We start from the raw sequence: 13,622 nt of genomic DNA, 5'->3' as shown, positions 1-13,622 counted from the left end.
ATAGAAACTGCCCTCTCACAGCCTTTGCAAATTACCATGGCCTGAAGTCAAAATACATCAGGAACAGATTTACTTTCCGAAACATCTGTCCAATGCCTTCTCTGCTGGGAGTAAGGAGAGGGCCAAGGTGGGAAGTACCCACCCTGGAAAGGCCCATGATGTGAATGGGCCAGGCACATAGACTACCACAGGTCCACAAGGCATGATGCCTGCATGTCACAGTTCTGATTAGGGCAGGGGAATTTTTCAGGACACAGGAGACACGAAACATTACAGTTGGACCTTGCAGGAAATAAAAAGACATACCCAGAAGAGGCAGGACTCTGGGAAAATGGCTCAGTGAGTTAAAGCTCACAAGCACGAGGTTCTGAGTTCAAAATTTGCAAACTCACATAAAGCCAGGCCCAGTAGTACACATCTATAATTGCAATGATCCTAAGGTAAGATAAGAGGTTGATACAGAATCCCCCAGAAATCTGTGAGCCAGCTGAACTCAGCAAATACAGTGGTGGATGGCTTGTGGGAAGCATGAGAACAAGGTAGAAGGCAATGACTGACATCTGAGGTTGTTCTCTCTCTCTCTCTCTCTCTCTCTCTCTCTCTCTCTCTCTCACACACACACACACACACACACACACACACACACACACACACACACACACACACACCGTGAAAGAGAAAGGAAGAGAACAGGAGAAAAGGAGAAGAGTGTAGGATTGAGCAGAGGAGCAAGTGCACATGAAGGTGAATCCAAATGACCAAGGGTCCCAGGACTACAGCTTAAAGTCCCCGGAGAGAAACCAGAGGAGTCAAACTGACAAGATTAGCATGGGCAAGAATGTACTGGGCTATGTGTGTATGTTTGTGTGCGTGGGTGTGTGTATAAGTTTATAAATACAAGCTGCTGAGATCATTTAGTGTTGTTTATGTGTTTAGGGCTGAACTTTTGGGATTGGCTAACTTGTCAGGGTGCTTGTCCCTGAAGAGGACTGATTTACCTTCTCCCAGCAATCATTTTCCTCAAAACTTGGCTGTTTCAGAACACATGCCTTCAGGATGTATCTTGGTTACTGTCAATCTTGGAGCTGCTGTGTACTTGTCTGAGTTAACAGCAAGGAAGTTTCTTATCAAATGAGAGCCTATCTCAAGGGCTGGAGATGACTCCATTGCCCCTTATTGTGCTCAGTATATCTTGGTACTTACTCTTCTACTCTTAGTTCCCTATTACCATATGACTCAACTATTTTATTTTTATATGTATTTGTTTTTCTTTTGAATGTAGTGTTTTAGCCTTTTAGTTTAATATTTGTATGGGGCATGTATGCATTCATTTGAGTGGGTATATACTTTTGTGGTATGCATGCATGTGTGTACATGTGCCTGTGGAGGCCAGAGGCTGATATTGGGTACCTTCCTTGATCACCCTCTATTTAATTACTTATCTATCCATGAATTCACTCATTCATTTATTCGGAGACAGGGACCCACTATGTAGCCCTGGCTGGCCTCAAACTCACAGAGATCTCCTTGTCCTTGCCCCTCATAGGTTGGGATTAAAGGCATGTATCACCATGGCCAGCACCTCACATTGAACCTGGAGCTCACCAATTCAGCTAGACTCATTGAGCAATGAGCTCCATAGCAGTGGGGTTACAAATGCATACAGTAAAGCTCAAGTTTTACATGGGTGCTGGGGATCTGAACTCAGGTTCTCTTGCTTGCACTGCAAGTATTTTACTGAATAAACAATAATCCCAGTCTTTTAGCCTTTTATTTTTAAAAGTATTTTTTACAGAAAGCTGTAACATTTATTATCACATTAGTACCATTCAAAACCAGTAACAATTAAGGTATGACTGTAGGTATAGTCCCTATGATTGAATTGTTTTTTAAACAATTTTACATAAAACATATTTTGTCACATATTTCTGTTTTCCCCAACTCCTTCCATACCCTCCTTCTCTACCCAATAAACTTCATTTCAAAAACTGTTTAATTTTAACTTGGAGAAGAGGAAACTATGGCTCAAATATATAAAGAAACACTTCAATAAAATGAAAATAAACCATTTTACAGGTAAATAGTAATTGTTTATATTTATAAGTTGCAATGTGATGTTTCAATACACTTATCTATCATAAGCTAATCAAATCAGGTTAATTAGTATATCTATATATCTATATATCTATATATCTATATCTATATATCTATATCTATATCTATCTATATATATATATATCAATCACTTTAAGTATTTGCCATCCCTTTGTGGTAAAAAAAAAAAAGCGATCCTTTCTTTTAGTTGTTTTGAAATATATAACACATTATTATTGATTATAATCACCATGTTGTGTGGTGAATCACCAAGATTTATTCCTCTTATCTAACTAAAACTTTGTCCCCTTTGACCAATGTCACCCCAGCCCACCCAGTCCTCTAACAGTTGCTAGTAACCATTGTTCTACACATGATAGTGAGGGCAAACAGTATTTACCTCTTTGTTTCCAGTTTATTTCGTCTGCTATATATTGAAATTTTGAAAATTACCCAGATCTGTGGAATAGCACAGGGCAAAATTAACTGAGTTTTAAGAGTAGGATAAATATTTTAAGTGTTTCTATGCTTTTGATCCAGTTCTGAGCCATAGTTTGGGCTGTGTGAAAGATAAAGTCTGAAATAAATATGTTCCATGCATTTTTGTGTTGTTTACAATGTTGAAAACCTGAAAAAAAAAGCCAATAGACTATTTTACATCTAGGGAAACATTGAGTAAACCATGACATTGGATGGGCTTTTTAATGAGGCATTCAAATGGCACTTATAAACATGCTTATTCTGACAGGAATGAATGCTTATAGTACAATGTTAGAGAACAAAAGAAGGTCAACTGTGACATGCACAGTAATATGCATACACCTACCTACCTCCCTTATGTGTTAGGAAAAGGAATTCCTTTTTAAGACTAAAAGAATATTTATGGCAGTTATTCCTGGGAAGTCTGATCAGTGATTTTCATCACCCAGCTCAACGCCTAAAAAATACCTGTGGAATCCAGGAACACTGGCCAAATTTTCTGAAATGGGAATTCATTATACATTTGTAAAATAGATGCATTTTCTTCAAGTCATAACATTTTATGATCTTCTATATGATAGCAACTGTGCAAGATTGAAAAAAAAACAAGTTGAATCATACAGAGGAAAAATATGGGCAAGACATATTTTTTTAAAATTAGGAATAGTACCTGTCTCAGGAATAAGTTTATGGGGGATTTTTTCCTTCCATTTATTTTTAATGATTTATTTTACCTTATTTACATGTATGTGTGCTTATCTGTGTGAGTGTATACTACTCATGTGCAGGAACCCAAGGATACCATTTGATTCCCTGGAGGTGGAATTATAGGTAATTGTGAGTCATCTGACATGGATGCTGGGAACTGAGCTCAGGTCCTCTGGGAAAACAGCAAGTATTCATAACTGCTGAGACAGACCCCTTTTCTTATATTTACATTTTTCATTTATTATAGGGCTAGAGAGAAGACTCTGAATTTAAGAGCACTTGTTTCTCTTGCAGAGGACCTGGGTTTGGTTCCCAGCACCCACACACTGGCTCACAACCATTTGTGACTCCAGTTCCAGGGATCCAATGTTACCTCTTCTGGCTTCCACAAGTACCAGGTATACATTCAGTGCACACTGATACATGCAGGCAAAACATGCACACAAATAAAACAAAAATAAATCTCAAAGAAATGTAGTTCCCTTTACTGATAGTGATTAAAGAAGAGGGTGTTAGAGGCCCTGGAGATAGAGTGACAGGCAGTTCCGAGCTGTCTGACATGAGTGCTTGGATTTGAACTTAGGTCCTTTGGAGGAGCAGCAAGTGGTCTTAAAACAGTAAGCCAGCTCTCCAGGCCATGCAGAAGAGAATCTTGTCATGTCTTCCCTCCTTGTGCAATGCTTCTATCACTAATCAGCTAAATAAGTGCTGTTTACACTATTCAGCCTGTGATAGTTTGTTATGGTAGACTGGGCAAATTAATACAGCATTAAGGCTAAAGTCCTGAACACATTCTAACACAGCAGCCATCGATTGAGAACTTTTTCTCTAAAGGGCATTTAGGGTTCACAACTGCTACAAATATAGAACACCATACAATTAAAAAATACAATTGCAAAATAACTCATAGCTACCAGAGGCTTCATCCTCAATTTCAGGACCTCTGTTCTGATGGCATTTTATAACAAAGAAAAATAATATTGTATTTCAGTTGTCAGGGTGGCTTTCTCTTGAATGGCATTTGGTGTGACGTGTAGTGAACTCTTGCCAGTGAGGGCTTCTACTTTAGGGGATAGTTTCATGTTTCTAGAATTAACCTGAAGGCTCTATAGGCTGAAATATGATGAACCACACTGAAGAAATAGGAACCAACCATTCCCAAGTGACTCTAGAACATGGGTTACATGTGTGTAAGGAGGCTGGGTTATGGGCTTCACTCTAATTGAGCTTTCTGATCCCTCATGCCAAGAGCTAGACACGGGTTTCAGCTGAAATGCTCTTCTATCTAGGGCTAGAAGCAAGCCTATTTTGAAAACACAGTAGGTGTAGTTTAAAAAAAGTTCTGCTCCTTCCAAGTAGGGAAGCTGCAGCTGGTGTTTTGACAGTGTTCAGACTGTGGGTGTGTAAGCATTTTACAATGTCTATTTGTAAATGCCTTTCACTATATTTATAGCATCTTTACAACAATGCTAATGAATTTTAGTTCTGAAAAATACCAGAATTTCTGAAATTTACTGAAGCACATGTCTATAGTGGATGATACTCAATGAGGATGCAGCTTTTGATGGTCTCCATTCTACCACAGTCTGTTCACTACAAGGTCACCATTTTTTTTCCAGAAAGGATGCCATTGAACTCTAAAAGAGATAAAAGAGCTCATCCTTTCATCATTTATTGACTCCTGCCAGAGTTTTCTCCTGTTGAGTTTCTATGCCCATAACAATTAAATGAAAGGAGAACACAGGAGAGGGCTGGCTATGTATAGTACCTTTTACCCAAAGACAGCAGAATAAGACTATCTAGACTCATACTCCCTCCTTCTAAGGGACCATTGTGGAAGTGGGTAAGAGCTAGGGGTGCTGGATGATTGCAAGAAACAGTGTTTTTCTGGCATAGCAGGGCAGGTACACATGCGAACTCACAGCTGTTGTGATAGATAATATGCAAACCAAATGCAAGCAAGGAGGGGCAAGTGGTCATTGAAGCCTCTAGCTGAGCGGTTATTGGCACTCAACAGCTTTTGGGAAAGGAAGAGTCAGTTTTCTTTAAGAGTGTGGCCCTTGGTAGGTTGACTATACTCCAGTGGGAGATCACTAATCCAAGAGTGTATGAGCAGCACAAACTGGACTTAATGAGTTAAAAAAAAAACAAACATAGGGTACAAAATTCGGTGGATAGGAAAAGGAGAAGAGTTGAGGGGGGAAGTGAATACAATCAAAACATATTGAACTAATAAAAATGAAAAGATGACCCCAACTAAGAATTTAAGTAATAGAGGAGAGGCTATCTTAAATGCCCTTTCCCTATAATAAGATCAATGGCTACCTTATATGCCATCATAGAGCCTTCATCCAGTAGCTGATGGAAGCAGAAGCAGAGACACCCACAGCTAAGCACTGAGCCGAACTCCTAGAATCCAGTTGCAGACAGGGAGGAGTGATGAGCAAAGGGGTCAAGGCCAGGTTGGAGAAACCCACAGAAACAGCTGACCTGAACAAGGGGGAGCTCATGGACTCCAGACTGACAGTTTGAAAACCAGCATAGGATGGAACCAGGCCCCCTGAATGTGGGTGTCAGTAAGGAGACCTGGGTAGTCTATGGGGCCCCAGGTAATGGAACAGCATTTATACCTAGTGTATGAATGGACATTGGGAACCCATTCCCCATACAGGGATACTCTCTCAGCCTAGACACACAGGGGAGGGCCTAGGCCCTGCCCCAAAATGATGTGAGAGACTTTGAAGACCTCCCATAGAAGGCCTTACCCTTTCTATGGAGCAGAAGACGGATGGGATGGGGGCGGGGAGTTAGAGAGGGGAAAGGGAGAATGGGAGGGAGAGGGAACTGGGATTGATAAATAAAAAAAGATTGTTTCTAATTTAAATAAAAATTAAAATATCAAAAAAGAAAATATGAAACTAAACAAAGAAGTTTAAATTTGATATCAAAATGATTCTATTTTCACATATTTTTTTCTTAGAAGTTTTAGTTTGGCACTTCCATGATACGTAACTGGACATCATAGAAGTCCCTTGCTTTCCTGAACAAGGAAGCTAAATCATAGACAAGGGTCTGAGCAGCCCCAACAGGGAGAAATAGATCCTAGGATCCCAGGAAAATAACAGCTGCTTCTGCTTGCTTAAGGACCATCACCTATTAGGTACTGAGATAGAGCATTTCACCCTCACTATCTCCCATACAGCTATTTACTATGCCTTGGGGGATCCCTTGAAGAGGCAGGTGGTCACCCCACTACTGAGAGAATGTTGTTATGTGCAGCTTCCAGTTTTCAGTCCTTCCAGAGAGAGACTTGGCTGCAGAGAGCCTCCTTAGCCAACATGGGACAAGGCAACTGGACAATTTTAATTGCAAAGTCCCTTGTGGGCCTCCATAACTTTTGATTCCTTAACTAATTTTCACAACCAGAGTTTAGTAATAAGATCCAAAAGCTTATATTTAATGTAATTTAATTTTAGTGATGAGTTGTAGACACTGGTACCTATCCTGCCCCAAATTCATGCTTTACCTATCCCCAGTGTGACTGAATTAAGAAATGGAGGCTCTTGAGTGGTGGTTAAGCCATGAGGGGTTAGGTCCAGTAAAACAAAACAAAAACAAACAAACTAACTAACAAACAAAAAACCCAAATGAAGTGCCTTGTGGATCTCACAGGCACTTGCTGAACCACCATCACAACTTAACTTTCCCTTTGCCCAATCCTGCTTCTATGGGCACTGAGCCCAACAACACACTTTCATGAGATGCTAGCACAGTCTGATCCCTAAGGAACTGCCCCTGTGACATCTTGCTTTTCATTATATGGCGAAAGAAACTGAAGTTAAGCAAGGCTCAGCCACTTGCTAATGAAAAGTTACAAAAGTATTAAAGTGGCAGGATCCAGATTTGAACCTACTAGGTCTAATTGCAGAGATCAGGAGCACTTCTTTAAGCTGACTTACTTATTCACTCATTCATTTATTTATTTAGACACAGGATCCCACACATCCCAGGTTGGCCTAGAACTTTCTATTTAGCCAATAATGACCTTGAACTTCTGAACCTCTTGTGTCCACTGAAGCTGCTTTATTATTCAGTCTCTTGGTCTTCCAGGCAGAGGATCTGCCTTGGGGACAGTGAGTCACTGATGATACCAGGGTATCTATCTGTGATACCCTAGCTCACTCCCAGCTGGGTAAATAATTTTTGCTTCCCAAGTTAAGAAGTGCCAATAATAAACAAAAATCACACATCCAGTGTGACCCATTCATCCCACGTGAACCTGAGACAACAAAAGGCTTGTGCATGGAGAAGAATGTGAAAGATGCACAGCACTGTGTAACCTATGAGAAGGTGAACTCAGCTAGTGGCATGGCCTAATTTAGCCCAAGCTGGGACAGTTAAGCCAAGCCATGTGGGATGGAAATGGTGTTGAAGTATTCAAGAAGCCAAAGGAAGCACGCTAACAAATCTATGATAGCACAGGCAGCATTATGACAGGAAAACACCAAGTAGAAGCCAGTCTTCTACAGCTACATGAAATGAAGAAAGAAAGAGCAGTTCCCACAGATCAAGATTCAAAGTCTGTGTGGTAGTTTCATTAGCAGTCCCCTTTCCTCAAAACGATGTGCTGCCATAATATAAATCTTTCAGCTTTGGATGTCTAAAAAAAGTATGGGGATAAGGGGGCAGAGTTGAGAAGGAACAGAAAAGAAAAATTCAAAAGACCCGATTCCCATGTGCAGGCAACCACTAAGACACACACAGGACAAGTCTTCTCATTTTCACCACCTCTCATTCCACCTGGGAGCTGTGACACCATAGAAATGATTATACACGTCAAAAGTGAGATCATAGAGAAACTGCTTGCATTACTCTGTCTTCTTTTTTTCTCCCAACCAGGCAATCTTGCCCATTATCCCTTTGTAGTGTAAAACATGGGGGAACTCCTTTGCTCATCCCGGCAACATCTCAATCCAGTGATGTCCCCAGGATGCAAAAGCTAAGGGCAGAGCACTGGTTAGTTTATCTCAAGTTGACACGAATATAGATATATCTGGAAAGAGGGACTCTTCATCAGATGAGCCTGCAGGCAAATCTGTGGAGGTATTTCCTTCATTAATGATTGACAGGGGTAGGGAGCAGCTAACTATAGGCAGTGCCACCTATGGGCAGGTGGTCTTGGATTCTATAAGAAAGGAAGGTGAGCAAGTCACGGGAAGCAAACCAATAAGCAGCACTCCTCATGGTCTCTGCTATAACTCCTGTGTTCAGGTTCCTGTCTTGGCTTCTCTTCATCCTGGACTGTCACCTTTAAGCCAAATGAACCCTTTCCTCTTCAAGTTGACTTCGTTCAGTGTTATATCATAGCAACAGAAAGCAAACAAGGACAGCAAATGAACTCATTTTGACAACTCTCCTAGCTACCTGCTCAATATCTCAGATCTCAGCTTTGAATGTGAATGCTGGGCAGGGACCACCCAGCTCAATTCCCCACTTTGTTACAGTCCTCTGCTTATACATCTTATGTGCTCAGAAGTTAGAATGGATGTGCACAAGACAGGAAGTTGACTGATAATAGAGCAGGAACCAGATGGAAGATCGCCAATTCCTAGCTTTTTTTTTCCTATCATACTTGAAATGACAATAATACAAAGGATGCTGACATTCACATATTTCCTTCTTTGGGGGAGTTTTCTTTTAGACTAGAAACTGAAAGGGGACCTGCAACATGTATGAAGACAGCAAATGTGGAGTGCATCCTTCAGGAGCATTCTGCCCCACAATATAGCACACCCTGGAGGTGGACTCTTCCATCAAGAAAGGACAAAACAGGTTTCCTTTATTCATTACTTGAAAGGGCTTTCTGTCCTTTCCCAGAAAGGTGCCATGCTGAGATCTTGGTGTTTCCACATAACCATCTTATAGACAAAAGATGTCCCAAGTACCACAGACTTTGGGATTGAAAATGTAGCCCCACTGAATTATGGGACTGTTCAAGAAATGCCAAGGATATGAGAGCGAAGAACCAGAGTGATTCCCCTGGCAATACATGTCTTCACCCAGATGAACACAAACAAGCTCTGCTATTTATAGAAGGTGAAGGCATGTTTGGAAGGTGATAGGACATTTCTCACTCAATTTCTCTCCTAATCTCTATTCTCTGTACAGACTCTGTAAGGATACCTGGAAGTAAGCCTCCTCCTCCCCCCCACCCCAGCCCAACAACCCCAGAAGGGCACAGAAATGATATCATCAACAGATTTCACCCTTAATTCCCCATCTTAGTGCTTCAAAAGCAAGCTAAACCCTGTCACTACTACTGGATTTTGCTGCAGCAAGTAAGTTTCATTATACGTGTGGGTGAAAAGAGAAAAGAGTGAATAAACAAATGAAATTCGGTCAGCACATAATGTAGACAAATCTAAAGTATGAATGAGAGGCTTCCCTTAAATCTGCTGGCATTGCTCAGCATCATGCATTTGCTGTCATCATTCCATCTCCAGCCTCCTCCTCCTGATACCATTACTATTTCTAGGGGATTCTCTGTGTGCTTGTACTCCCTGGTGGCCTTCTGATCTGCTCTCCATACAGGTACATATTTCTACCCACTCAGGGGTTCCACAACATGACCTGCTTTCTATTATATGGGAAAACTCTTCCATTGAATTCATCAAACAAGAAAAAGCACCATAGGCCAGCCCGATGACAACATTTTCTCAATTTAGGTTCCCTACTCTAAAGTGATTCTAGTTCATGTCACATTGGCATAAAACTAGACAGTATACCCCCACACAAACACATGTGCATACACATAATTAAAATTAATTGAAAAATAAAAAATTACTAAACATACCTTCATCCAAACTTGTAGAAAAGAAAGGAAGTACTAAAGCAGCCCTGTAAGGAAGGCATCATTACAAGTTTTCAAACAAAATCATTTAAGTAATTCCAACTCCAAATGATGACATAAGCACTGTGGTGCACATCTTACAGGCCAATGCACAAAACACTTACATGTACCCATTCACTTGTCTTTGTTTTTCCTTCTTAATCAATAGGTTCAGTTATGCCAAAGGGAGTGTTAATGCTTTCCTTTGGTAGATACAGAGGCTTATTTCCTGCTAAGTTGTAATCCAGGTGAATGAGTAACCAGAATGCTTTAGTCGATCTGACTATCATTCAGTTAATTTACATTTGGTACATAAATGTTTACTTAATCTTTGCCTAAACCTGAAATGTTTCAAAGCCCATCAATAACTTATTGCCTGTGTTTCTCTAAGATTCAGAGCTCCTGCAAACACTATTGAAAATGCAACTCCTTTGCACTGCCCTCTCCTGTGCTCCAATCCTCTCAGCAGAGCCTCTAGTCCTTCACAGGAAGAACATAGTGTTATGATTTGAGTATGGCATATACCCCCGGGCTCATGTGTTGAACACTTGGTCCCTACCTGATATTGCTATTTTGTTCAGGTTGTGGTCACATTAGAAGATGGGGTCATTGAATTGTGCTTTTGAAGGTTATTTCATATTCTCAGTCCCTGTCCCTACTCCCACAACCCCGTTGCCATAATGTTCTGCCTAAGTACATGGCACCAAACAACCACGGACTAACCCTATCAGACCACAAGCCAAAACAAGTTTTCCCTGTCTTACCCTGTTTTAGTCATGTATTTGGCCACAGCAACAAAATAGCATAGGTTTGGGAGGTCAGTAAGACCTCCCGTTCACAACCCCACATCCAGCGTCTGGCATCACTTCTCTTTCACATCCCAAGCCATACAGCACAGACTCCTGTACTCCTTTCAGCTCTCAGCTTTCCCCACGTCACCCTTGCTTTCCTGACTTCCCCCAACACCTACTAACTGTGATTCCCTCCCTGCCATCTGAGCTCCCATGTCTGTCACCTATGCCTTAGGATATACCTGTTTCCTTCATTCAGAGCACAGGAGCTTATAGCAGGCAGCAGGTGAATCTCTCTCTCTCTATTTCCTGCAACTCAGGGCAAAAGTCCTCCTCTAGCTTCCTCATTCTTTACAAGAAAAAGAAAACAGATTCTGATTTAGGGTGGCTGAGTTGGTGAGGACTGACAAACCTGTTTTTGTTTAACCTCTAGCCAGCTTGCTTCTACCTCCCTTCCTTCGAGGGCAAACACCTGCTCTGCTCATCAGGTTTCTGATTTTCTGTCTTTTATTAAAGGCAATTTCTAGAGCCAGTGGCATTTGTTCATTCCTTCCTTCTTTCTTTCCTTTTTCCTTTTGGGCCCTTCTGCAGTCTTAGGCTCTCTTCTCACATATGCTTCTAAATCTATTTTTATTAAGTTGATAAAAGTAACTATTAAACCTGTAACCCCACATCACACACACACACATACACACACACACACACACACAGAGAGAGAGAGAGAGAGAGAGAGAGAGAGAGAGAAACATAGCACGTGTATGTGTGTGTTTGTCAACTGACACCTATTTATGTTCAAATATCAAAACACGGGTGACAGAATGATCATTGGATTGCCAGCACCTTTGTTATAGGGTGGGCATAGTAAGCTTAATGCACCATGAAATAATAAGTGAGGGATATTCCCAAGGCCCAGACTTCAAATGAGGAGACGCTTGTGACCTAGGAATATTTCCATCATCATTCCATTTTTTGTTTCCTTTTTATCCCTCCCCCATTTAATTTAGTGTCTCACTACATAGTCCTGACTGGCCTGAAAATTATGATGCCCCCACCTCCACTTCCCAAGTGCCAGGGTGACATGTGAGCCACTACTGCACTTGGTACTTGATATTTTAAAGTTAACCCTTGTAGTGGTTTTTGAAGTAGTTTTTCATACTAAAATTATATATGCACTTTCTAGAAATTAGAGGAACATTCTTACCAGTGCAAACACCCGAGGAAGACAACAGTCACTGTCACATCTTTACAGGGTGCTTCAACTTGTTTAGAATGGACACAAATTTCCTCACCGATGCCCTTCTGGCATCTGTCTGATGTCCCTGAATAGAACTCCTGAGAATTGAGCCCCACCCTCCCTAAGATCCAGAACAGTGCCTGGCACACAGTGGGCCCTGGGTGCACTTTTGTGCACATGTAAATGCAGACTATGCTCTTCTTCCACAGAGACCCCTTTCCTTGGAGATACCTCTTCCTGCTAAAAGAGAACAAAACCTCTTCTGCAAGGGCCTCATGGAAGAAGCTTGCTGGCTGATGAAGAGTTCCACCCTGGACACAGCAGCTGAAGCTGGAATGCCTCCTTCTCCAGCAAGAACTGCCAATGAGGACTCTGTGTCCTTTTGCTTAATCATCTGTCTGTTAGCCTGCCGGCCATCTGGTCAGGTAAATCTTGGCAGAGTTTTGTTTCATACAGCACACAGTGCCCTTTCTTCAGAGGGACACTGGCACAGGACTACATGTATATAGTTGGCACGCTCCTACCACAAATAAGTTTGTAGAATGAAACAACTTTGCAAACTAATATATGCCATACTTTTCTAATGTAACTCCTCAGCTAGAAGTGTAAGTACAGTAGGTACTGAGGGGCAGTGAGATTTTCTTTGATTTGTAGGGTTTTTTTCCCTCTTAAAATCCATGGCATATCTTTGAAGACCCCCCCCATGGAAGGCCTCATCCTCCCTGGGGAGCAGAAAGGGAATGGGATAGATGGTTGGGGGGGGATGGATAGGGAACTGGGATTGACATGTAAAACAAGCTTGTTCAAAATTTAAATAAAAATCCATGGCATACTAAGCTACTGTGAATGTAAGGCATACATGCAGAAGAGCTTGTATAGAGGCGGGGAAGGAACATAGAAGAGGCAAATGGGATAAAACACAAGCACTGGCACCCCCACTTAAGGAACTATGGCATTCAACAAGTGTTTGTTAAATGAGCCACTACCATATGCTCGACACCGAAAGGCATGTGGCAATGACAAAACACATGCTCTTGATCTGCTTTAAACCCTGTAAAGGAGTCCGGGGGTGGGTGCATCCTAAATGGCACAGTATCCGCCCTAGCACCTTGCTAAACATGAGGTGTCAGGCATTTGGTGAAGAGAGCAATAGTGAGGAACATGGGCATGCTTCCAGAGGGAGACATGTTGATTGGCACAGAGATCAGGCTACATCAGCAGGTGCAGGAGAGGTGGTCAGAGGAGGATGGAAAAGCACCAACTTGGCAGAACCTAAACCAGTGATTCTGGGGTGCAGACTCCACCATCAGCAGCATTAGCAGCACCTGGGAACTATTAGGAATGCAAATTCAGGATTGAGGATATGGTTTAGTTGTTAGTATAATTGGGTAGTATTCACAAAGCCCAGGTTTCAGTTCCCAGCACC

General features: G+C 41.6%; 1 protein-coding gene across 1 annotated transcript in view; it reads right to left on the bottom strand.

Moving 5' to 3' along the window:
* Positions 1-13,622, bottom strand: part of Sh3kbp1 (SH3 domain containing kinase binding protein 1) — a 52,478-nt gene that overhangs the window by 29,738 nt on the left and 9,118 nt on the right. The window lies entirely within an intron of this gene.

This window comes from Phodopus roborovskii, unplaced genomic scaffold (assembly GCF_943737965.1).
Source record: "Phodopus roborovskii unplaced genomic scaffold, PHOROB, whole genome shotgun sequence".
In the NCBI taxonomy this organism is placed as follows: domain Eukaryota; kingdom Metazoa; phylum Chordata; class Mammalia; order Rodentia; family Cricetidae; genus Phodopus; species Phodopus roborovskii.
The sequence above is the reverse complement of the archived record's forward strand: the minus strand, read 5'-3'. Positions and strand labels throughout refer to the sequence as shown.